General features: G+C 37.0%; 1 pseudogene; it reads right to left on the reverse strand.

Annotated features, from left to right (window-relative positions):
* Positions 1 to 16,969: 16,969 nt before the first annotated feature.
* Positions 16,970 to 17,069, reverse strand: LOC140725827 (U6 spliceosomal RNA; annotated as a pseudogene).
* Between the last annotated feature and the right edge of the window lie 8,876 nt (positions 17,070 to 25,945).

Genomic DNA, 25,945 nt, shown 5'->3' on the forward strand with positions numbered 1-25,945 from the left:
TATATTCCATCTGCCACTTCTTTGCCCATTCTCCTAATCTATCTAAGTCCTTCTGCAGACTCCTGGCTTCCTCAATGTGATTGCCTCTCCACCTACCCTCGTATCATTCACTAACTTGGCCACAAAGCCATTCATTCTATCATCCAAATCATTGACATAAAACATGAAAGGAAGTGGTCCCAACACTGAGCTCTGTGGAATACCACTAGTCACTGGCAGCCAACCAGAAAAGGCTTCCTTTATTCCCACTCTCTGCCTCCTGCCAGTCAGCCAATCTTCTCTCCTTGCTAGTGTCTTTCCTGTTATGTTTGAGTATAACCCTGGTCAATGACTTGGAAAGTTTTGCCATATTAAAGTTACTGTTTAATTATAAGATCTTATGTAATGAATGCATTATATATTAAACTGAAGTCCAGAAATTGTGTTACTTAAGGTAATTTTGTTGTTGTTTAACAGATCAGTTTTCCATAGGATGAAAAACTTTTCTGAAAGCCAATGTAAGAGGTAGGCACCATATTAACTAGGCTCATTGTGACCTCCTGGGCTAATTTTGATTGGATAAATAGGCCAGAAAGGTATTTCCTACACATTTATGCTAAATTAGTCTGCATTTTAAAAATTTCTTGTCAAATGCTAGAAGAGAATTAGCTGAATAACTCAAGGTTAAAATTTTCAGGGCTGCGGTGAGATTAACAGGAGTGTGCTTTTAAAGAAATGAGCTCTAACTATTGGCCTAATATCTTAGCTCTCTGCTTCTCGTTCAATGATAATAGGACTCCAGTTAAGCAGAGAATGTCCACAGTCTGAATTGCAAAACAATACAATGATATTAGTCAGGCTACATGAATCAGTGGGTATATTCCTGACTGTTTTCTCTGGCTTGCATATCACTTGTTAAGTTGTTTCTTCAATTGATCATTTATGGAATGAGTATCTGAAAGAAATTCAAAAGCCCAAAAATAAAATCAGATTGGAGTAAAAAAGCATAAAATGACATGCATCCAATTACGGAATACTTAAGTTTGAGTTTGAAACATTGATGTGAGAAATAAATCTGAAATCTGAATTGCTATAAATAACAATAATTTAAAAATGTAATTTAACTGTTATTGGAATGAGGAATTGGGTTATGGTACACCATATTTAGAAATCATTACAACTACTTTTGATCAGTAATGTGAAGATTTCTTTCTAATTATGATGAACATAATATTTATACCATGCAGTGACTTTGAATGATTTGTGTTTGTGTAATATAATTTTCAGTACTCATAGCTACCTTGATTTAGTACATTTGATGTGGCACCATTTTGAAGTAAAACATTTCACACCAAAGATCTAAGATGAAGGGGTGGCCAATTGTAGCTAGTCAAGACATGTTAATTGGACAGTAATGTGAACTGTCCTTGTGTTACCAAGACGGCATTGTCAACTGAGCATTAATAGACTTCTCTGCTAGATGATGGCTAGGAACTCTTATAAACTGATCACAACATTAATAAGTATTATATGATGATATGTCAGCGAATGTTCTATCTTTTTGCTCTCATGGTCAATTTATATACATACGGCATCAAAGAAGTCCTAATGAACAATATCACCTATTAAAGATGGATTATATCTTGACTTCCAATTTCATAACCCTTCAGAAAGCTGTTTTACCAGTGCTAAAATCTGTCATCAGAATCTTCCTCACATCCATGAGATGTCTCACACTTACGACTACCAATTTTGCATATAACTAATTAAGTACATTGCAACAAATGTGCACAAGAAGTTATTATAAAATTGCTATAAAACTGTTTTATAATTGTCAAACTACATAGATCAGCACAGTTTATTTGAGTGAATGCCTGGGGGCTATTTGTTTTGTATGTAAATGCTCAGATCTGCTCTGGTCCATTTGAAGAGTGTGTAGACAAGGACACGTGAGCTCAAAGCTTCTTATTACAGGAATTCTAATAGTGACTGGCTGGAACGTTCTAGAAAGTTCAAAGTAAATTTATTATTGAAGTACATATATGCCACCATATACAACCCTGAGATTCATTTCCAAAATAGAATAATAACTATAATAGAATCAATGAAAGACAGCATCAATTTGAGCAATCGCCCAGTGTGAAAAAGACAACAAATTTTGCAAGTATGAAAAGAAAGGAATAATAATAATAATAAATAAATAAGTAGTACATATCGAGAACATGAGATGAAGAGTCCTCGAAAGTGAATGTATAATTCGTGAGAACATTTCAATGATGGGCAAGTGAAGTTGAGTAAAGTAATCCCCCTTGCTTCAACAACCTGATGGTCAAGGGGTAATAACTGTTCCTGAACCTGGTGGTGTGGGTGCTGAGGTTCCTGTACCTTCTTCCTGATGGCAGCAGAGAGAAGAGAGCGTGTGCTGGTTGGTGGGGCTGAGGGGGTCATAATGGTGGATGCTGCTGTCCAGCGACAACTTTTCATGTAGATGTGCTCCATAGTGGGGAGGATTTTACCACTGATGGATGGGGTGTATCCACTACTTTTTGTAGGATTTTCCTTTCAAGCACATTGGCATTTCCATACCAAGGTATGATGCAGCCAGCCAATGTACACTCCACTACACATCTATAGAAATTAGTCAAAGTTATAGATGTCATGCCAAATCTTAGCAAACTCTAAAGGAAGTAGAGGTGCTGCCATGCTTTCTTACATGCTGGGCACTAAAATAATACCACCGAGGAAGTTAAAGTTGCTGACCCTTTCCACCTCTGATCCTCTGATGGGGACTGGCTTATGGATGCCTGGTTTCCTTCTCCTGAAGTCCATAATAAGCTCCTTGGTCTTGCTGACACTGAATAAGGAGTTGTTACTATGGCACCATTCAGCCAGATTTTTAATCTCCCTCCTACATGCTGATTCATCACCACCTTTGATTCATCCTACGACAATGGTGTTGTCATGGCATTGGAGCTATCCTTAGCCACACAGTCAAAAGTGTGAGGTGAATAGAGCATGGGCTTAGCCCACAGCCTTGTGGTCACTTCTGCTGATGGTGATCATAGAGAAGATGTTGTTGTCGGTCCAAAATGACTCAGGTCTGCAGGTGAGAAAATCGAGGATCCAATTACACAAGGTGCTATTGAAGGCCAAAGATTTGGAGCTTATTGTTTAGTTTTGAGGGGATGATGGTATTGAATGCTGAGCTGTATTCAATAAAGAGCATCCTAATGTATGCATCTTTGCTGTTCAGATGTTCCAAGGTTGAGTGGAGAGCCAATGAAATGGTATCTGTTGTGAACCTGTTACTCTGGTAGGCAAATTGGAGCAGATCCAAGTCATTTCTTAGACAGGAGTTGATATATTTCATCACCAGCCTCTCAAAACACTTCATACAGAGGAAGTGAGTGCTACTGGACAATAGTCATTGAGGCAGGTTATCATGTTTTTCTTAGGCACCAGGATAATTGAAGCCTGCTTGAAGCAGGTGGGTACCGCAGACTGCTGAAGCGAGAGATTAAATCAGCCAGGTGATCAGCACAGGTTTTTAGTACTTGGCCAGGTACCCCATCTGGATTGGATGCTTTTTGTGGGTTTACCCTCCTAAAGGCTGCTCACACATTGGCCTCAGAGTCTGAAATCACAGGATCACTGGGGGCTATAGGAGTACACGATTGTTCCTCCATGCTCTGACAGTCAAAGCTGGCACAGAAGGCATTGAGCTCATTTGAAAGTGAAGCCCTGTTGTCTCCCATTTTGCTTGACTTAACTTTATTAGAGCTGAGCCGTGCCACAACTGTCGAGCATCCTTCATTGATTCAAGCTTAGTTCAGAATTGCCACTTTGCTCATGAAATGGCTTTCTAGACATCATACCTGTACCTCTTGTAACTTTCTTGGTCACCAGACTTTAATGCCACTTATCTGGCCCTCAGCAGATTGTGGATCTTCTGGTTCATCCAGGGCTTCTGCTTGGGTGCATCTTGAGAAAGGCTTACACTCTTTCTATTTTCGGTCTTCCATTAAAACCAAACTGAAATGGACAATATTCAACCTCAGGCTGAGTCTCCTGTTCATTAACATTTCAGCAGGAGAAAATTCTTTTGTGGATTGAGGTGTGGTTCAGTAGTTGTAAGCTGATGTTTCATGGTCATTGTTAATCAGCACTATATAAACTATTTCTTCAGTTGTTCTTTTATAGTTTAAATTGCCTGCAATACTAAAAGAATATTTCTCGTGTTTGTTGTTGCCTCTTTCTAGGGTGGTCTTAACAAGACATCTGCTAGAGCATTTTGTTTGGATGCTTTATATTTTATGTGGCTGTCATGTGAGAGTGCACAATGGCCGATCTCTGCATCTGTGGTGAACCCATCATGTGCCAGATTTTAAATCCAGTATGACTCACAGATGTTTGTAATTAGCAACACTTATAAACAGTCTTTCCAACAAGAATTAGTGAAGCCGTGTGACAATGAATATAATTACCATTTCCTCCTTCTTAAATTCTGTCATTTTTTTTCCTACTTTTGGTCAGTATAAGGGATAATGCAAGAAGCCTCTCATATCAACTGTACAGAACTTCAGCAAATCAGTTTCAGTGTATGCTTGATGTTACATTGTGCTAAAGATGTTTCACTGCTGATTTTTTTTTGCATTGTAGGTTATTTTTGCAGATCCTCAATTCAATGCGATGGTTCACATTCTTTGACTGATAGTGAATGAATGTCAACTCTCCATCAAGATTGGGTAAGAATCTGATTAAAACCCAAGGGAAAAATTTGACTTCATTGCTATTTTTGGGGCATCCTGGCTTTGACGATGGTGCCAATTTTCTCTTCTATTCGCTGGAGCTCATTTTCATCTACTTACAAACCTAAACAAATGCCCTCATTTTATTGAAGTTGCATATGCTTTGTTTAAGCTTGACAAGATGCCAATGCAATTTTCTAAACACTTCCTCAAGTATTTGAAGGCTCTCCACCTCTATGCCAGTTGCAATTAAAATAACATCCTGATTACATGGAGAATACTTGGAATATTTTTGTGCTAATTTTACCCCTTTCAGTCATTTGCTGTATGAATACAACTACTTGTGGGATTTAATCATCAAGAAATATTGGCCTTCTTCATTCACATCATTGTTATAGATTTGAGAGAGATCTAGCTTCATAAAAGTTCTGTAAGCTAACTTATCATACAGATCTTGGATATAGATTGTAGGTACTTATATTCATCTACACCTCTGTGAAGAACCACTTGGTAATCTGCATAGTTTGACTCCCAGCTGAGCATTATGATATGCATTATCCACTCCTTTTGTGCCACTTTCACGAGTAAGCTTTGCCACACAAATTGGTTACTTTTATTTCTATTTCTGCTGGGTTTACTAAAGCTTGATTGGACATCTGGTTTTAAATGTTTCAGAGCTTTATGCCTCTCAGTGTTCATGCACAAATTGTTGAACATGCCATCACGTCGTAGGAGAAACCCACTAAAATCTGGTTGTGACATATTTTCATAGAACACATTTTCCCCATCATGCTCAACTCTTCTCAGGCAATCTTCCCAGCAAGGCTGGATTCTTAATATAGTGGATATTCTTAATATCCACTCTTTTAGCCCTAGCTTCAGACTGTTATAAAGGAATATACATTCTATTTGTCCCAGTATTCTGGACATCTCACTAGAGTATGTTCTTTATTTCATTGTTCTCACTAATGACACCTAAATAACCTTCTAGCTATAAATCTTTGAATGGATTGCTAACTGGCTGCCACATCAAACAGAAAGTTGTAATAAGTAAAACTTGTTCACATTAGAGCGAAGTATCTGGTAGGATGGAGGAATTGGTACTTGAACCCAAAAAAGATACAGCCAGCAAAAGTCATCCAACAACACCACAAGCAGTGACTACTACAGGTGTTTCTCAGGGGAGCAGTCCACTTACAACTGAGACCCCTCAAGCAGTTAAGAGAAGAAAGACACATATGAAATGGTTATTAGAAGTAAACACATTCATAACATGTGTATATTATCGATACTGACACGAGAGCATACAGCTACAAACTTCATCAACAGTTTATAGCATAATATCCCTCCATGAAAGTAAATGCACAACAAATAGTAGATCCATAAAGAGCGATAATAAAAAAAACTTAATCCTTATAGGCATGTTAAACCAAATCAAACATGAAGTAGCATGAGAGCTAAAAAGAAACCAACCTAAAGACCACAACAATGATATGCAAGAAAATCATGAAGATGCCAACCCATGAAACATTGATGAAAATAGAATTACCTCAATAGCTGCTCCACAATCTGATGGCAATAGCAACAACGCAGATGTAGAATCACTGCAGAATGCTGGAGCTTAAGCTGAGCTTACAGACAAAATTATCCTAACACGTAACATCACCATAATAGAATATATGGGCACTGATCCATCAAAAAGACCCTATATAGCAAAACAAAACACATCATCAAAATTTGCGAAAATTGTTAGTACTCTCAACAATATTATATTCCCATAATATTTAGGAAAACTTGAAACATTTGAAGAACTACACACAATAACATTCTGTGAGCATTATCAGCAGTGCAATGCAATGGCTCCAAAATTGAGGGACTCATTAATAAAAACTCAAATCTAAGTAATAGAATGAGAACACTGAAATGGCAGAAGAAAGTGAGAAACAAAATTGAAATCTTAAGAACAGAAATAACCAGACTAATGGAGTATGAAATGGATGACCCGAGTAAGAAAGTTAAGAGAAAAGCTATTGAAATACTAAGGAAATATGAGGTCCACACAAGATACAATAAACCTAACAAAAGCATTGTAGTATTTATAGATACACTAAAATAAAAGCCAGACTAAATCGATACAGGAAACAGAATTATCAGTTCAGGAATAATGAAAAAGGTTTATATAGGACATTGAAACTATACTTGACGCACCAAAATCTCACCAACTGTAGCACAGAACTACCAGCAAACATGGAGATAATGAAATTTTGGTCAAATATCTGGTCAAACATGGTGATCAACAATCAAGAAGCAAGCTGGATTAGGGAGGAAAAGTTACACAAATCTGATTGAAGAAACGCAAATACCTAAAGTTACAATGAATATGCTAAAAGTGGTTATAAAAAATACCCACAACTGGAAAAGTATCAGTAGTAATAATAATCATAATTATTGGTATAAAAATTTACTTGCCTTCATCTGTGCCTATTAATACATATCAACAATTCTCTTAAAAATCATGAAAAGTATCTGAATTTTTGACAGTAGGTAAAACATATCTCTTACTTAAAAGAGAAATTACAAATGACCCATCAAAATATCATCTTGTTACTTGATAAACGATATTTAAAGTTGTAACATCATGCATCTCACAACTAATCAACATTCACTTACACAATCACAATATATTTACAGAAGAGCAGGAAGGATGCCATAAGGGTATGAAAAGATGTAAAGAACAACTTTACATAATAATAGCATTTGTAATTCTAAATCAAGCCCAGCGGAAAAGGAGAAATCATTCATATTGTTATATTGACGACCAAAAGGCATTTGATTCTGTACCACACTCATGGTTAATAGAAGCTCTTATTATATATAAACTACACCCAATATCTGTGAAATCCCAACAACATCCGATGAAGCATTGGCATAATATAATCACCCTATCTAGTAAAACAACCAAAAAAGAATAACCACTGTTATCAAACTAAACGAAGGTATTTTCCATGGTGACTCTCTAAGACCACTATGGATTTGTCTAGCTTTAAACAGGGAATCAAATCAGAGACAACCTTGACACACCTATATATGGACGATTTGAAATTATATGCTCCTTCATCAGTAAAGCTAAAACAATTAATTCAAATAGTAGAACTATTTTCTAAAGATATAAACATGAACTTTGGACAAGGTAAGTACATAACATTAAATATAAAGAATCTATAAGCAATTGAGCTAGTAGAGTATAAAACAGAGCAGCAGGATATGTTACAACCAGTGGATGAGTATGATACATTTAAGTGTCTGGGATATCAACTAACAAAGAAAATAGATCATAGTGTGATTAAGGGAAAACTTACAACAGAATTTACTTAAAGGCTTAAGAAAATCTGCCAAACAGATCACAATAGTAAAAATATGACAAAGGCAATAAACACTTTTGCTATACCCATATTAACAAATTCTTTTGGCATAATATCTTGATATGAAACCGATCTTGAAAATTTACAAAGAAAGATAAGAAATGAAATGACAAATTTGAGAAAACACTATGTACAATCGAACACACTTAGATTAGCACTATGTAGGACAGAAGGAGGAAGGGAATAACAGACATAAAAAGTTTACACAACAGTCAGATAAAACTTCTAAGGATATATTTTCATCAATGAAAAAAGGATTCAGCAATCCACATGAACATATGCAATTCCGATTAAGAAGTACACACTACTAAACTTTAAGTGAAAACACAGTCCAGAAAAATGAAGAAATTATCACCACAGAAGAAAAAAATAGCCAATAAAAGAGTGTGATCCTTCATGGAGGACAACCCAATGATCTGAGCAGACTGTGTGTCAACGCCTGACTCAGAGTTGGAGACTCTTCCCAGAAACAGAGGGTTTCCATGGGGCAATACAGGACCAGATGGTTAACACAATAATATCAAAAATGCATAATAAAAGACCAACAATTTCAAGATGATAAATGCAGAAACTGCCAAGAGAAACCAGAAACAATCCAACACATTACAGGATCCTGCAGCAGTTTAACTCAATGTGATTACTTACACAATCAAGTGGCAAACATCATTCAGCAAAATGTTGCTTTTAAATGCAAACTCATAAAAGACACCATACCTTACTATGAGCGCAAGCCTGATCCAGTTTTTGAGTGAGAGTCCTCACTCAAAATAAAATTATAAAATTATGTTACAACTGATCCATTATTACAGATAGGACAGTCCATAATAACTATCTGGATATATTACAGGGTAAACAGGCAAGAATAACTTAATAGATATAGCCATTACAAAAACACACAAGATACAGAAATGAATAAGTGAAAAGCACCAGAAATGTGTTGAATTAAAAGAGGAAATTGAAAGATTATGGAACAATGACAGGGTATACATTGTCCCACAAGTAATATCTACAACTATAAATCCAATGCAAGGTATTTGGGGTGGGAATGGTATGCTCTCTTATCCTGGTTTTTATTAAGTCTAGCAACCACATTCAGAATGAGGTGAAGTTTGTCAATAAATTGCTTTGGATGGCCACTGTAAAGTGCATTGCAGTAATCTAGTCTATTTGATACAAAGGCGTAAATTGGTTTTTCAGCATCTTTATTTGACAGAGATAGACCTATGTTTGCAATATTTCTTAAATGTAAAAATTCTGCTCTGTCACTTTCTTTATGTGGGATTTAAAATTCAAATATGAATCAAGGATAACACTTAGGCTTGTTATTTCTGATTTTACAAGGGAAGCTAAATTCCCAAGTCTATCAAGAAATTTATCTTTTGGCTTTGGGACCAATCAAAAATGTTATCTTCATTTAGTTTAAGGAAATCATTGCTCATCCATTTGTTTATTGGAGCCATACCAGAAGTCAGAGAAAATGGAGTGTTATCATCATTAGGCTCAACTGAGATATACAACTGTATGTCATCTGCATAACTGTGGAAATCAGGTTTCTGCTCTCTATATTATGTCTCCTAAGGGGAGCATGTATAAGGAGAAGAGTAGGTCACTAAGACAGCTTCCCAGAGCAACGCCAAAAGGTACATTGTATCTCTTAGAAAATTGGTTTCCAGGACAGACAAAACACTGTCTCCCTAAGATTTATGAGCAAAACCAATTAAGAGTGCTGCTCTAAAACTGGACTGAAACTTCTCTAAAATATTATTCTCATTCAGAAAGTTATTGATTTGGTTGAAAATTATTATCTTAATAATATTGCCCAGGAAGGTTTGGCTTTTTAAGTAGCAGTCTGACAGCCACAATTTTGAAGGTATCTGGAAAAACTCCAGTTTCAAAGGATGTGTTAATAATTTTTCTAACACAATTGAAAACACCATAAAGACTTCTTAAAAAGTGTGGTAGTGAGAGTGTTGAGACGGCAAGTAGACAGTAGACTCTTTGTTACAATCTTAATGAGTTCTGAATCAGAACTACTTGTAAATTTTGACATGGTTACCATCTTACTACAAGATTTACTGCAAAGGTTACCAGTATCTGTAGCGAATCATAGAGGTACTGACTAGAGAAGGGGCAGTGTTGGATCTTCTCATGGAGGTACCGACTACGGAAGGGGCAGTGTTGGATCTTCTGTTAGGGAATGAAATAGGTCAGGTGATGGAGGTATGTGTTGGGGAGCACTTCAGGTCCAGTGATCACAATGCCATTAGTATCAATATAATTGTGGAGAAGGATAGGTCTGGACCCAGGGTAGAGATTTTTGATTGGAGAAAGGCTAACTTTGAGAAGATGTGAAAGGATTTAGAAGGAGTGGATTGGGACAATTTGTTTTATGGAAAGGATGTAATAGAGAAATGGAGGTCATTTAAAGGTGAAATTCTGAGGGTACAGAATCTTTATGTTCCTGTCAGGTTGAAAGGAAAGGTTAAAAGTTTGAGAGAGCCATGGTTTTCAAGCGATATTGGAAACTTGGTTAGGAAAAAGAGAGATATATACAATAAATATAGGCAGCATGGAGTAAATGAGGTGCTCGAGAAATATAAAGAATGTAAGAAGAATCTTGAAGAAAGAAATTAGAAAAGCTAAAAGAAGATATGAGATTGCTTTGACAAGTAAGGTGAAAATAAATCCAAAGGGTCCCTACAGTTATATTAATAGCAAAAGGATAGTGAGGGATAAAATTGGTCCCTTAGAGAATCAGAGCGGACAGCTATGTGTGGAGCCAAAAGAGACGGGGGAGATTTTGAACAATTTCTTTTCTTCAATATTCACTAAGGAGAAGGATATTGAATTGTGTAAGGTAAGGGAAACAAGTAGGGTAGTTATGGAAACTATGACGATTAAAGAGGAGGAAGTACTGGCACTTTTAAGGAATTTAAAAGTGGATAAATCTCCAGATCCTGACAGGATATTCCCTAGGACCTTGAGGGAAGTTAGTGTAGAAATAGCAGGGGCTCTGACAGAAATGTTTCAAATGTCATTAGAAATGGGGATGGTGCCAGAGGATTGGCGTATTGCTCATGTGGTTCCATTGTTTAAAAAGGGTTATAAGAGTAAACCTAGCAATTATAGGCCTGTCAGTTTGACGTCAGTGGTGGGTAAATTAATGGAAAGTATTCTTAGAGATGGTATATATAATTATCTGGATAGACAGGGCCTGATTAGGAACAGTCAGCATGGATTTTTGTGTGAAAGGTCATGTTTGACAAATCTTACTGAATTTTTTGAAGAGGTTATGAGGAAAGTTGACAAGGGTAAAGCAGTGGATGTTGTCTATATGGACTTCAGTAAGGCTTTTGACAAGGTTCCACATGGAAGGTTAGTTAGGAAGGTTCAGTCGTTAGATATTAATATTGAAGTAGTAAAATGGATTCAACAGTGGCTGGATGGGAGATGCTAGAGAGTAGTGATGGATAACTGTTTGTCAGGTTGGAGGCTGGTAACTAGTGGTGTGCCTCAGGGATCTGTACTGGGTCCAATGTTGTTTGTCATATACATTAATGATCTGGATGATGGGGTGGTAAATTGGATTAGTAAGTATGCAGATGATACTAAGGTAGGTGGTGTTGTGGATAATGAAGTAGGTTTTCAAAGCTTGCAGAGAGATTTAGGCCAGTTAGAAGAGTGGGCTGAACGATGGCAGATGGAGTTTAATGCTGATAAGTGTGAGGTGGTACATTTCGGTAGGAATAATCCAAATAGGACATACATGGTAAATGGTAGGGTATTAAAGAATGCAGTAGAACAGAGTGATCTAGGAATAATGGTGCATAGTTCCCTGAAGGTGGTATCTCATGTGGATAGGGTGGTGAAGAAAGTTTTTGGTATGCTGGCCTTTATAAATCAGAGCGTAGAGTATAGGATTTGGGATGTAATGTTAAAATTGTACAAGGCATTGGTAAGGCCGAATTTGGAGTATTGTGTACAGTTCTGGTCACCGAATTATAGGAAAGATATCAACAAAATAGAGAGAGTACAGAGAAGATTTACTAGAATCTTACCTGGGTTTCAGCATCTAAGTTACAGAGAAAGGTTGAACAAGTTAGGTCTTTATTCTTTGGACTGTAGAAGGTTGGGGGGGACTTGATAGAGGTATTTAAAATTATGAGGGGGATAGATAGAGTTGACGTGGATAGGCTTTTTCCATTGAGAGTAGGGGAGATTCAAATAAGAGGACATGAGTTGAGAGTTAGGGGGCAAAAGTTTAAGGATAACATGAGGGGTAAATTCTTTACTCAGAGAGTGGTAGCTGTGTGGAACAGGCTTCCAGTAGAAGTGGTAGAGGCAGGTTCGGTATTGTCATTTAAAGTAAAATTGGATAGGTATATGGACAGGAAAGGAATGGAGGGTTATGGACTGAGTGTGGGCCAGTGGAACTAGGTGAGAATAAGCGTTCGACATGGACTAGAAGGGCCGAGATGGCCTGTTTCCGTGCTGTAATTGTTATATGGTTATATGGAAACTCTCCCTAAAGGAAGTAATTTTGTTGATAAAAACTATTGCGCATTCCTCATATTTTGTGGCAGATGCTTGACTAAGGACATTAAAGATTGGGGTAATGTTCAACAGTCAGTATATAGTTAAGAACAATATCCTTGAATCACTGCTATTCTCTGTAATAATCTTGGAAAAACGGGGATGAGAGGGTTGTCCTACCAAGAGGGGCTAGACGATTTGGATTTTATGCCTTGAAGGTTAGTGTAATGAAAGTGATCTTATTCAAACATCATAACCTAAAGGGGATTGAAAGGGTCAACTTTGAGATGTTCTTACTAGTACTGTCATAAACGAAGGGCCAAGAGGTTGCAAAGTAATGGGCCAGTCATTTTAAACTGAGGAGCATGGAAATTTCTTCTCTCCGATGACAATGAATCTCTGGAATTCTCTGCCCTTGGAGTTAGGTGCCATGTCATTGGATTTCTTCAAGGTGAAGCTAGATATAAATTTGTAAGATTAAGGAAATAAGGTTTATGGAGATCTGATGAAGGAGAGGAGTTGAGGTATGATTGTTTTGGATGATGAGGCAGGCTTGAGGGGCTGAAGACCAAATCCTGTTCTTATTTTTTTTTGGTCTCTTTGTGTTCTCTCCCATGAAAAAATATCTGTATCTGTTTCAATATTAAGTCAATATCTCGACTTATCTTTAATTTTGAAATTACTGTTGCTTTTGTTTATTATCACAAGTGGCTTAGTGGTGCATTCTGCAGACCACTCACACATCTCAGTAATGTGTGATACATTCCTCTGAGGTTTTATGCTGGTAATTGTTTCTCTTTCCATTGGGACTTCACTTGATTGCCACTATTCTGCTTCACAGTATCATCTCTAGCCTTGCACACATATCTTTGCTTGAACAACTAGATTATTTTGCAGCTCTAAAGCAATATGTTTAACTTGAGTAGTTCCATAGCAATACTTGGAAAATTTCCCTCTATAGGCATTTTCTAGGATTCATTGTTGAAGCCCCCACCATTTTTCCTGCCATTGTTCCATAAATACTGTTTATACAAACTATTTCCTGGATTGCTTAATTCATCAGCCATGTGATCAGAAGCTGGGAGCAGCAAAATTGGGTGAGGAGCCCATCTCCACCATTTCTTCATAGGAACACTCCCTAGAGAGCAGATGTGATATTAATCATTAACAGACCCCAGTTGCCAATCCCCCAAGAATACTGCACATTACTTTTCTACCGAGACTCATTAATATGGCATCTGGAGCAACAAATGGTCTGCTGGAGGAACTCAGCAGATCGAGCAGCCTCTGCAGGGAGAAAACAATTGCTGACATTTTGGGTCGAAACCCTGTATGAGGAGTGTTTCTCTGACACAACATCTGCTTATTTATCACGCAAAAATAGAGGCCACCATAGACATAACTTTTATTATTAAATTGGGCCATCCCACTCATCATGCTATCCTGATATTGCCTTAATGGGCAGATTGTAGAACTCTATTGTAGCCTACAAGCCCCTTCCAAAGTCAGGCAGCAAGATAACTTTGCATGACATTGATCTGTGATGCCTCTATATCATTGGGATATTGCGTGGTTGCCGCACCAGCTGCAATGGAAGCTGAAATTTCACTCATCATCCATTCCCTCATGGCTGGGTACACAAGAGTCTGGGATGAGGAGGAGTAAGCCTTACATGAGAGAAAGGATCAGATGTGAAAATTATGCTCTCTTTATGGTTTCGACCAAATTTCCGGCTGCCACAATAGTTGTTCTGATCAACCACACCACTGTCTCTTTCAGGGAATATTGGCATGCAAGCATTCTTCTCCATCTCCGTCTTGTTGGCATGTTGCCTGCAATACACTAGACAGACTTGAAATACAGCAAGCGATCCCTGCATCATTTTCAAGGATGATCCAATTTAGCTTGCAAATTTTATAAACTGCTTCAGCTTGAATCCTAAATTGTATGAGTGTCTTTGAATAGGTTCAGAATGACTTTGAATGGAAACATTTTTCTGGAGATGTAGTGTTATAGATATTTACATGATTTGATTCAGTCAATGTAATTCCAATATGCTGAACTTTGAATCATGGAAAATGAAATGAAATGTGCCTTCAGGGATGCAAAGCAATTGTAAATAAACACGTTTGCTATTTTTCCCCAACATGTAAGGTCCCAACAGAACCAAGGAAGGCCAAAACAAAAATGCAGATGCTGGAAATTTGAAATAAAAATGGAAATTGCTGGAAGTGTTCATCAGGCCAAGTAGTATCTGTGGAGTGAGAGAGAGAGTTAATATTACAGGTCAACAATCACTGTCAGAACCAGGAAAAGATAGAAATCATTTTTCTTTAAGTTGCTGAGACAGGATTACAAAGGAAATTCCAGTGAAGGGGTGGTGACAAAGACATTTCATTTATTCTCTCCATTCTTTGTCTTTACTGCAACTTGAACTATATTTAGTTTCTAACCTTTAGAACACAAGAAATAGGAGCAGATGTAGGCCATTTGGCTTGTCAAGACTGTACCACCATTCAATAAGAATATGGCAGATCTGGCTATGAATTCACCTCCACCTAACCTCCTTTTTCTAATCATGCTTGATATCCATATTTTGCAAAGGTCTCTCTAATGACATCTTAAATATATTCCATGAGTTTGCCTCTGTTGTTCTCTTGGGCAGAGAATTCCACCAATCCATTACTCTCTGTGAAGAGTAGTTCCCCCTCATCTCCATCCTAAATCTACTCCCCACTGCACCATGCTTAGAGTGAACAGTTTCTAAATAGCATCATTTGGTTGTTTGTGTTCAAAAAGCAGTGATTTTTGTCACTGGCAGCTGGTAAGTAATAACCAGTAAGAAAATTCAGAACTGTTTTGCTCACTGCAGTTTCAAGCATTCTGGCTTGCAGGTACCAGAAAAAGTCAGGAGTGAAAATGAAATGGTTTTACTACTTCAACAACCTAGGAACTATGAAGAATTTGGAGATATTGACAAACATCTTGTATGTTACAATTAAAAGTAAGATTTGGAGGATGCTATCATCAAAAATACTGTTTGAAGGCAGTGCATGATCTGCACTGATTATTTAGTCAATCAAAAGAACACATCTGCATACACCAAATGAATTCCTCCATTAGTAACTATTAGAAACTAGTGAAAATTATCCATGAAAAATTGGATAATTGGGCCAGATGTATTTGTCCTGATGTGGCCCAATTAACCAGAATTAAAAAGAGAGGGAACAATAGTGAGCTAATGTCCATGGATTCATTGTCCATTCAGAGATCTGAAGGCAGAGGGGAAGAAGCTCCTGTACCTTCTCCTTGATAGTGCCAATGAGAAGAGGGCATGTACTCGGTGACGGGGATTCTTAATGATGGATGTTGCCTTTTTGAGGTATCGTCTTTTGAAAATCTCCCTGACGATGGGGAGTCTAGTGCCTATGATGAAGCTGGCTGAGGTTTTAACTTTCTGCAGCTTTTTCAGACCCTGTGCAGTGCAGTGGCCCCTCCATACCAGGCGGTGATGAATCCAGTTTGAATGGTATAGCTGTAGAGATTTGCGAGAGTCTTGGTGACACAGTAAATCTCCTCAAATCCTCATGAAATACAGTATAGCCACTGCTCTGCCTTCTTTGTAATTGTATCAAAATGTTGGGCCTAAGATAAATTTTTAGAGAAGTTTGCACCCAGGAACTTAAAACTACTCACCCTTTCCAATGCTGATCCTTCAATGAGGATTGGTGTGTGTTCCCTTAATTTCCCTTTCCTGAAGTTCACAATCACTTCCTTTGGTCTTACCAACATTGAGTGCATGATTGTTGTTACAGCACCACTAAACTAGCTGAACTATCTCGCTCCTGTATGCTTCCTCGTTACCATCTGAAATTCTGCTATCAATAGTCATGTCATTGCAATATACACAAAATGCTGGAGGAACTCAGCAGACCAGGCAGCATCTATGGAAAAGAATAAACAGTCAACGTTTCAGGCTGAGATCCTTCAGCAAGCCTGAAATGTCGACTGTACTCTTTTCTATAGATGCTGCCTGGCCTGCTGAGTTCCTCCAGCATTTTCTGTGTGTTGCTTGGATTTCCAGCATCTGCAGACTTTCTCGTGTGTGAGTCATGTCATTGGCAAATTTGTGGATAGTATTTGAGATATGCCTAGCCACACAGTCATGAGATAGTGTGCCCTGCTCTTCTTGGGCACTGGTATGATGGTTGCCCTTTTGAAGCAGGTGGGGACCCCCGACAACAGCAGTGAGAGATTGAAGATGCAAAACAAGCTTTTTTTTTGTAAAAAAATATGGAACGCTTCACGAATTTACGTGTCATCCTTGCGCAAGGGCCATGCTAATCTTCTCTGTATCGTTTACAATTTTTTGTTTCCAATTTTTTAGTATATGTGCTGCCGAAGCGAGCACCAAAACAAACTTTTGCAATGCATGCACCAAAACTCCAAAGTTATTCTGCACAACAGCATGCTGCAGTGCTTCACCATTTAAATAATAATCTGATTTCTATTTTCCCTTCCAAATTGGATGGCCTTACATTCACCAGCATTGTATTCCATCTGTCATACCCTTGCCCACTCACTTAACCTATCTATATGTATCTGTATGTAACTGATTTCTGAGTATTCAGCTTTGAGTCAGAAGGATGGAGGCTAATATCCCATTGCAGAAACCAGGACATGAAATTTAGCGTGACATATTACAGTATCAGAATCAGGTTTATTATCATCAGCATGTGACGTGAAATTTGTTAGCTTAGCAGCAGCAGTTCAATGCAATACATAACATAGAAGAAGAAAAAATAATAAATATATAAATCTTATTCAGTATTCTTTATACAGAATATGTATATTGTATAGAATAAAAATCGTGCAGAAAACAGAAAAACTATATATTTTTTAAAAATTGAAGTAGTGTCCAAGGGTTCAATGTTCATTTAGGAATCAGACGGCAGAGGAGAAGATGCTGTTCCTGAATCGCTGAGTGTGTGCCTTCAGGCTTCTGTACCTCCTACCTGATGGTAACAGTGAGAAAAAGGCATGCCCTGGGTGCTGGAGGTCCTTAATAATGGACGCTGCCTTTCTGAGACACCGCTCTCTGAAGATATCTGGGGTACTTTGTAGTCTAGTACCCAAGATGGAGCTGACTAAATTTACAACCCCCTGCAACTTCTTTTGGTCCTGTGCAGTAGCCACCCATCCCCCCATTCCAGGCGGTGATGTAGCCTGTCAGAATGTTCTCCACGGTACATCTACAGAGGTTTTTGAGTGTATCTGTTGACATACCAAATCTCTTCAAACTCCTAATAAAGTATAGCCGCTGTCTTGCCTTCTTTATAACCGCATCGATATGTTGGCACCAGGTTAGATCCTCGGAGATCTTGACACCCAGGAACTTGAAGCTGCTCACTCTCTCCACTTCTGATCCCTCTATGAGAATTGGTATGTGTTCCTTCGTCTTACCCTTCTGGATGTCCACAATCAGCTCTTTCATCTTACTGACGTTGTGTGCCAGGCTGTTGCTGCAGCCAGGATGTCTTACTGTTTGATTAATGTAATAAACATAGACAGACTATGTCCTTTGAACTGGATACAAATACTCAACAATTATTTGACTATAACCTAAATCTCAGAGTCATTAAAACCAATTCTGTGTTTTATAATAGATTACCATTTTAAGTATTTTAATTTTGTACATTTCCTGTATTATTACACCCATGACTATATTTTCTATATGAAAGATTTGATATTTATGTGTGTTTTTTTAACAGGGAGCCTTTGAATGAAGGTTTAATGGTTGTTTATGAAGCCTCTTCTTTTTCTATTGAAAAGGAAATTAAGTTGAGGAGCAAGAATGTTTGGTTAACAAATTATGTTAAAGGAATCATTGACAAAATGTGCAGCATGATACTAATCTGATTCCACCTCTGTGATTAGCAGGATAGCAGAGTGTTCAATCAGTTACAGCCTTTCAAGGTAGACTATATACAAACAGATGCAGCTGATACTTAATGAAAGATTCATTTTACAGAAACACAGGTAAAATCTCATAAACTCTTATTCAGGAACAAATACAAAACTTGTCAAAACAAAACTAGTACAAAATATCTGTTGCCTTAGATTGACGGATTTGAAAGGCTGTGTTTCAACACCACAATACCCAATTTAACAGAAATATATTCTCACATGAGAGGTACAGTATTACAGTATGCTCCAAACCTGGACTCTATTTGGGAAATGAATATTTCATTTCTGGAAGGTTCAGATTATCATGTAGTTTAGTTAAACTGTTCTTTTGAATTTTCTTCCATCTTTACAACCACAGTTGTAATATTTGTAAATTATTGCGCTGGGTTTTATATTGAGGACTAATTTTTATCAGATGTTTTCTATAATCCAGCAATCATAAGCCATTCCAGTGACACCAGCCCCTTTCCAAGAAAATATTATTGGTTCATCCCTTCCCTGAAGAGTGCGTGACATCTTCATCCGTGCACTCTCTCTAGCACCCTGTGTGCTCTTCCTCTTCCCAGTGAAAACCCGAAGCAATCTGAGACTTCAGCACGTGAAGCTTTATATAAATTCACCTGAATGCTATCGTTAAGTAAGCAAAGCTGTGTTTTGTGCTTATACATACAAGAAGTGAAGAAGTAAGAATTTTTTTCAACTCTGATATTTTTATTAGCATCCAGAATTAACAAACTCTTCTTCAAACAGTTTGAAAAAACAGTAATGGTAAATGAATGAGCAAAAAAAATCACAAAAGGAAAATTAAAAGAGGAAGAAAGTTGGAATGAATAACTTTCTTTCAAATTAAATTTCATGGTCTATGTGCAAAAATCTCCTTACAGTTAATATATGAAGTGGAAAAGTGCACAGGCAAACTTACTTTTTTATATGACCTAAAGATGTGCTTTTGATCTTTATGATACAATCTGCACAAAGCCAATTCGTTTTCATTTCTGTAAATTTGCATAACTTTGCTGATTCTCAGCCCATCTGTTATTGAACCCCTCATTCATGCTTTGTTATCTTCAGGTGCTACTACGTACTTTATAGTTCTCCTGGCTGCCCTCCACTTATCTATATAGAGTAACAAGCTGATCTAAAACTATCTACTAACTCATGCCAAGCTATGCTTACTCATCACCTGTGCTTGCTAACCTATACTGGTTCCTGGTTAAGCAATATCTCTGTTCAAAATTCTTGATTCCCTATCCCTTCAGAAACGTTTGCTCCTCTTCCTCTCAGCCTACGTCTGCAAGATTTTGTCACCTCCCTGCAGAGTTCACTCCGTGTTCACCAGTGACTCCCAGTGGTGACAGCTTCAGTTTCAATTCTTCTGCACGAGATCAGACAATTGTTGGCATGACCTTTGACACTGTCAACAGAGATGTTGAACTTTTGCAGGCCTTATTTCTCTTGTTGATGGATTTTGTGGTCTTTTACCACTACTTGGTCAGTCCATTAGTTGCTCATAGATCACATGCAAGGGGGCATACAGAGAGACTTGCTCAACGTGCCAAGTGCACGGATAAAATGCAAGCATTTCAGAACGTCCACAAACAATGCAGACCAGTGATCACAAGGATCTAGATGTTTGTGAATTGCCAGTTCCAAGACACGCTAAAGGAGTGAAGGTGTAAATTGTTTAGTTTGCTCTCTTTTTTTAAATTCTCAGCCATAAATTAAAGTATTAAGAACTCAGACTTGAGGTACGTGGTCCTTGGCCCTCACAATGAGAAACTGGTTGCTCCAAAAACATAAAGTTAGTTTGCCAAAAGTAACTGAGCTTTTGTCAATAGGCACGTCCAATGCTACATTGAGTTTTATTGAGTTGTTGACACTCAAAGTAGCAGAGGTGAAACAAATGATTAAATATTTTTCTGCTTGCATTACTTGTTATAATAGCAAAGGAGGCCATTTGGCCCATTAAATCTATGACTGATCCTAGCAGAGTAAATCTCATCAGTTCCGTTCTCTAAACAACATAGAAAGAAATGTCAGTATCCAATTATGGCTGCACATGTTAGAGATGACCCTGATAACTTTGGCCAAAGCATCTGGAGCATTTCTCATTATAACTTACAGTCCATCAAATAAGTTGGAGATAAGTCTACCATCATCTGTGTAGATCAGATCACAGACAATGAGATGTTTCCTTTGAGAAACTCTGATGTTATCTATCCTTTCTCTCATCAGCATTGCAAGTTAACCATTTATGAAAATGTGCTGAAATTTTGAGAAGATGCCCAAATCTTTGCGTGCTGAATAGGAAATTTACTTTGATGGTGACAATATTAAATCCTGATGTGGTGTCTTCATGCAGGCTCCTTTCCTTAATTTCACAATGAAACTCAAAGAAAGTTTTAGATTTTCCAACTGAAAGATTTAAGTGTTTCTTGAAGATCAATTAATCTCTCATGAAGAGATATGCACTGAGTTCTATAATCTTTCTTTTCCAAAAGGCACATCAGTTATGAAATGTCCAGCACTGAGACCAAATCAGTTTTCATAGTAAGCTCTCTAGTGAGAATTCTAAGTAGTGTGAAACAAGACTTGCACAAGTACCTTCTCAACCTCACAAAGCAAGGAACTCTCATGATAGCTGTAATAGTCCATTTCGTTTTATCTTTGAGTCCTTAAATTTTTGCCAGCTGTCTGCCAGCAACAACAGCAGGGAATGGCACAGAGGAGGAAAAGTGTGTTCCCTGCATATCTACCATCTTGTATGCCTCACTAGATTTTATGCTTTTCTTAACCATTTCCTGCCTTTTTTTACTTAGCACTATTTCTTTAATACAGGAACTGAATACTCTAGAAATACTCAACAGATCTTCTAGTTTCCATGGAGATAGATAGACACAGTTAATATTTTGGGCTACTGGCCTTTTATTAGAACTAGTAAATACAGCATGAAGTTCCAAGAAGGGGGAGAGGTGGATAGGACGACTATGATGTCTATGATAGACAACAAAAAGAGGCCAAATGATGCATAGATCCTGTTGCTGTCTGAGAGAGGGTGGTGAAATCCTGTTAACTGCAATTGGCTAAAGGAAAAAGTGGAATGAAAAAATAGAAAACAATATTGGAATTATACAATACCAACCTCCGCAGTTTGACTAAAATATAATATTGGAAATGCTCAGCATGTCTAGCAGCATCTATAAAGAAAGAAAAATGAAGTTACAGCTTGATAATCTTTCCCCAGAACTGGCTAGTTCAGACACAAAATGAAAAGACTTGTACATGAAATTGTTGAAATCACTTCTTAATATTTGATGGAATTGTCAGCATTTTAAATGTTAGTGTTTGAGCTAGATCAACCAATCCTTGGTTATGGGGTGTCAGTTTAGACATTGTAATCCTCAGAATAAAAATCATGTCTGTCAATCTAGTTGCTGTCACCTGTTGTCTAAATGGTTCTGTTCATTTAGCAATTTGGCCTCTGTTCTTTCTATATATCTCCTATACATTTTCTGAAGGTTATCCTTTTCAACTGAGCTGTGTGCTTTCCTGCAAAGATTTTTCAGTGTTTCTCCAGATATTCATTGAATATCTTGGTCTGTGGCCTTAACTTCTTTTGAAGAGAAACACGATGCACACCAAGAAAAAGAAATGGATTAAGTGACCAGAGGATATGAATTTCAGTCATGTTAATTGAAGGATAAATAATGTCTAAGACACCAGCAGAACATTTTGTATTTGGCTGCACTTCTTTGAACAATAACATAAGGTCTTTTACAAATACTGTATCTGAAAATAACTCGCTATAATGTAGTATTTTCTTGGTGATTTGATCATGTGACATCTCATCATAGTGTATTCAGTTAAATTAATACCATAAACACATTAATTAACTAGTAAATGTTATGTTAAATTTTATGCCTCTTTTCAATAAATACCAAACTTTAAGAAGGTCCAAAATCAAGACCACTTCTCAATCAATTGATTCTTTCTCTTTCACAATATTTTGTTTTGTTCTTCCTACCCAGTTTGTTCTTCTCTTTTTCTCCCCTCTTGCTCTGAGAAAAGAAAATGCACACTGATTAGAGGCAGGAACTGTTGAAATATTTGGCTAATTAAATGCCACTCACAGTGACAATGAGCCAAATATTTTACTAAATACACACACAGGTACCCCACTGAAATATTATCCTTTCTCAAAGGGTATTCTCAATAGATATTGTACTGAAGAACATGCAGAGATAAGTGACTCTCACCTGCAACCTAAAAACACTTTTCCATAATTTCCAAAATAATAACATCCATCTTGATAATAATCAACCTATTAAAGTGCTTTTGTGCTCCTCATTTCGTATGTTGGTTGGTTTAATCAAAATAGCTTCTATGTGAAAATAAACAAGTTTTCTTGAGGATAAAGTGTATAGTAAATACACATGCTACTGTGTGCAGCAAATACATTAACTGGACTGCACATCTCTGAAAATGTGTAAAATATGAAAGATGTTGTAATGCCATTCATTACTATTAGAGTTTTATTCATCATAATATTTGAAATTAAATGCCAAAAGGTACAAATTTTTCCAACTTCTTGTAATTTAAAATCTGAATATATATATATATGTGTGTGTGTGTGTATGTACACACACAAAAACATTAGTTTGTGAGCTAACAATGTTTCACGTTTCATATTGCAATCAAGCAACACTTGCAAGATTGACAAGTTACATAGAAAAAGCTTTCTGTCAACAAACAGACTAAAAGCCATTATTGTAAAGTGTACATTGTGTCCTGGGCCTGGTAAGCACATCTTCATTGATCACACAGAACGATAGAAAGATCTTCTCTTGTATTGCTCAATCAAGAACCTTTTACAAAGGCGAAGTGCAAACAATCCTGGAAACAAAATGAGACTGACATTACAGTCAAACACTAAATAATAGTTTGGTTTAGCCAAGCTATCTGTAACCTTTTAAAATGGTGCCAAAAGAAGATTAAATGCAAAAACCTGACTATTACAACCTCTTGAAAGATAAAAAACTGACACTGTATTGTAAGATTTATTAGAGACCAGTGAAAGAAGGTGCTTTTAAGCAGAGAAATGCCAATAGAAAAGTAGTATTTTTTTTCCGAACACTATTAAATGGCAAGAAGTTTTCAGGAGGAAAACATTGGTAAATACATTGATATTTTTGGGAAAATATTACTGTAATTAATATGTACACAAATCATAATAAAATTAACCTTACAAGGCAGTAATAACCATAAGTTAGTATCACTATCATCTTGAACAAGCTGTCAATAATTAGATTTCAATAACAACTAATTAGCCAATCTAGGGTTTCTATGCTTGTGATTTGTCATTCCACTAATATTTTTCTACTTTGCATTTGTAATGTAATTATTTCAGATGGCAGGACAGAAACAACCACAATCAAACAGAATTCACAGAGAATTTCAGCTCTGATAGTACATTATTTTGCACGCAGAATCTTTACCAATTGCCCCCAACACTGGGAGGAACCCCATATTATTTGCATCCTTTTACATATTAGCATAGCCTTGCAGCTTGAATAATGCTACAGAGATCACCTTTTGTGAGGCATTGCCCCACCAGCAGCCCCATATCACTTAGATCTTTCATTAAATTCCCTGCTGTGGAGATCTGCCTTCTCAGAGGCGACACGGAAGGGTTGCACAAGTGCAACAGGACTGCATAATAAAGTAATTCCTTCCAATCACACTAAACCTTTTGAGACTTTTCACAATTAGAATTGCTGCTTTTGTTGCAAATAAAATACAAAGATAAAAGTGATGCTTCTTATTATGCGATGAACCAGTCCCTGAGGTTTTGGAATTTAGAGCAGGTTTTATTAGTTTTTGTGATGGTATTGAAAGAAATTGCAGCACCGTGCCTGTCACTGATACTTTAAAGGTGTGATAAAAATATCTGTTATTTGATTCATATACATTTAAATAATGATGCTGTGGACTATTGCCAGGCACTGTCAAGAAAATTATATTGGCATAAAGTCAAGCATCTCAAAGGGCAGCTCTTTGGTGGTCCAATGTGAAAAATTGGTAATTTTGATTATTCTCAACATAGTATGGACCAGATCTCATCCACATCCACAATGAATGATTCCAGGACAATGCTAAGCAATAGAAAAATTAGAGTGAGGATCACTTGTATATGCTTAATATTGGCTAATTGTAAGACTGGCTGACAGAAGTTCAGAATCCCAGGAGACACCCTTTATTCAGTTGTCATCTTGCGGCAGCATACATACTTATGGCGGAACAAGGAAAATAGTAAGACATATTTGAAAGATAAAATGTGCAGAAACTTCAATTATCATTAAATTGAAGATCTGCCATTACACAAGCTGAAGGAATTATCTGTGTGATTCATCACACAAGCTACAAGTCTTGAAGCTAGATCACCAAAGAGGTGTAAAATGATCTAACTCTCTTAATGGTACAGTGTTACTTCTTAGAGATGTCCTCTAAGATCTATTGTCACATATCTCCATTCCAGTCGGAAATGGCTATTTCTCTAGACTTTCTTCATAACTTAGATCCTTCAAAATAGACATCAGTCTTTAGGCTCTTAGCTGTCAATATTGATATCTGCTTCAGCAACTTTGATGGACTGCATGTGTTGCTCAATTTGCTTCTGAAGCACACTATTATAAAGTAATAAGCATGAGATTTCATTTTCATAAGTCTGCCCATTAATGCACATACTCTGTTCTGTAACTTCCAAAAATTTTCAACTTGGAACCATAATTACATTAGATTTATGAATCCAATTTCTCAAGTTAAATTAGAGATAGTCAAGGTGACAATGCCATGCTCTAGATTTCTTTGACACAACCTGTCAAAAAAAAACTATCCATTGATAGTTTGCTTTTAAAACTCAATCTTTTTTGGAAGTACATTGCAGATCCCAGCTAAATATGTTTAACATAAGCAAAAAAGGAAAACTTTTCTCTCCTAGTTTTTTTTTATTATGTTTCAGCTAATTCCTTAGCCATATTCAATTTAGTCCTTGATGTACATGAACCTTGCGCAAAACTAATAGAGTGTCAATAAAAACTTCATTATAATCTTTCATGAAAGTCATGTGAAATTCTTTTACAAGTACACCAAATTTGGTCTGTTCAGGCGCTTGAGGCTTAATTAATAGCAGTGACTGCTGTCTGGAGCAGAACTAAATACTTCTGATAGAAGCTGTCATAATTACTATAAGAGTTAAAGGAGATAATCTATCAATATCACCATCTCAGCTATCATGGA

Source organism: Hemitrygon akajei, chromosome 3 (assembly GCF_048418815.1).
Source record: "Hemitrygon akajei chromosome 3, sHemAka1.3, whole genome shotgun sequence".
Taxonomy (NCBI): Eukaryota; Metazoa; Chordata; class Chondrichthyes; order Myliobatiformes; family Dasyatidae; genus Hemitrygon; species Hemitrygon akajei.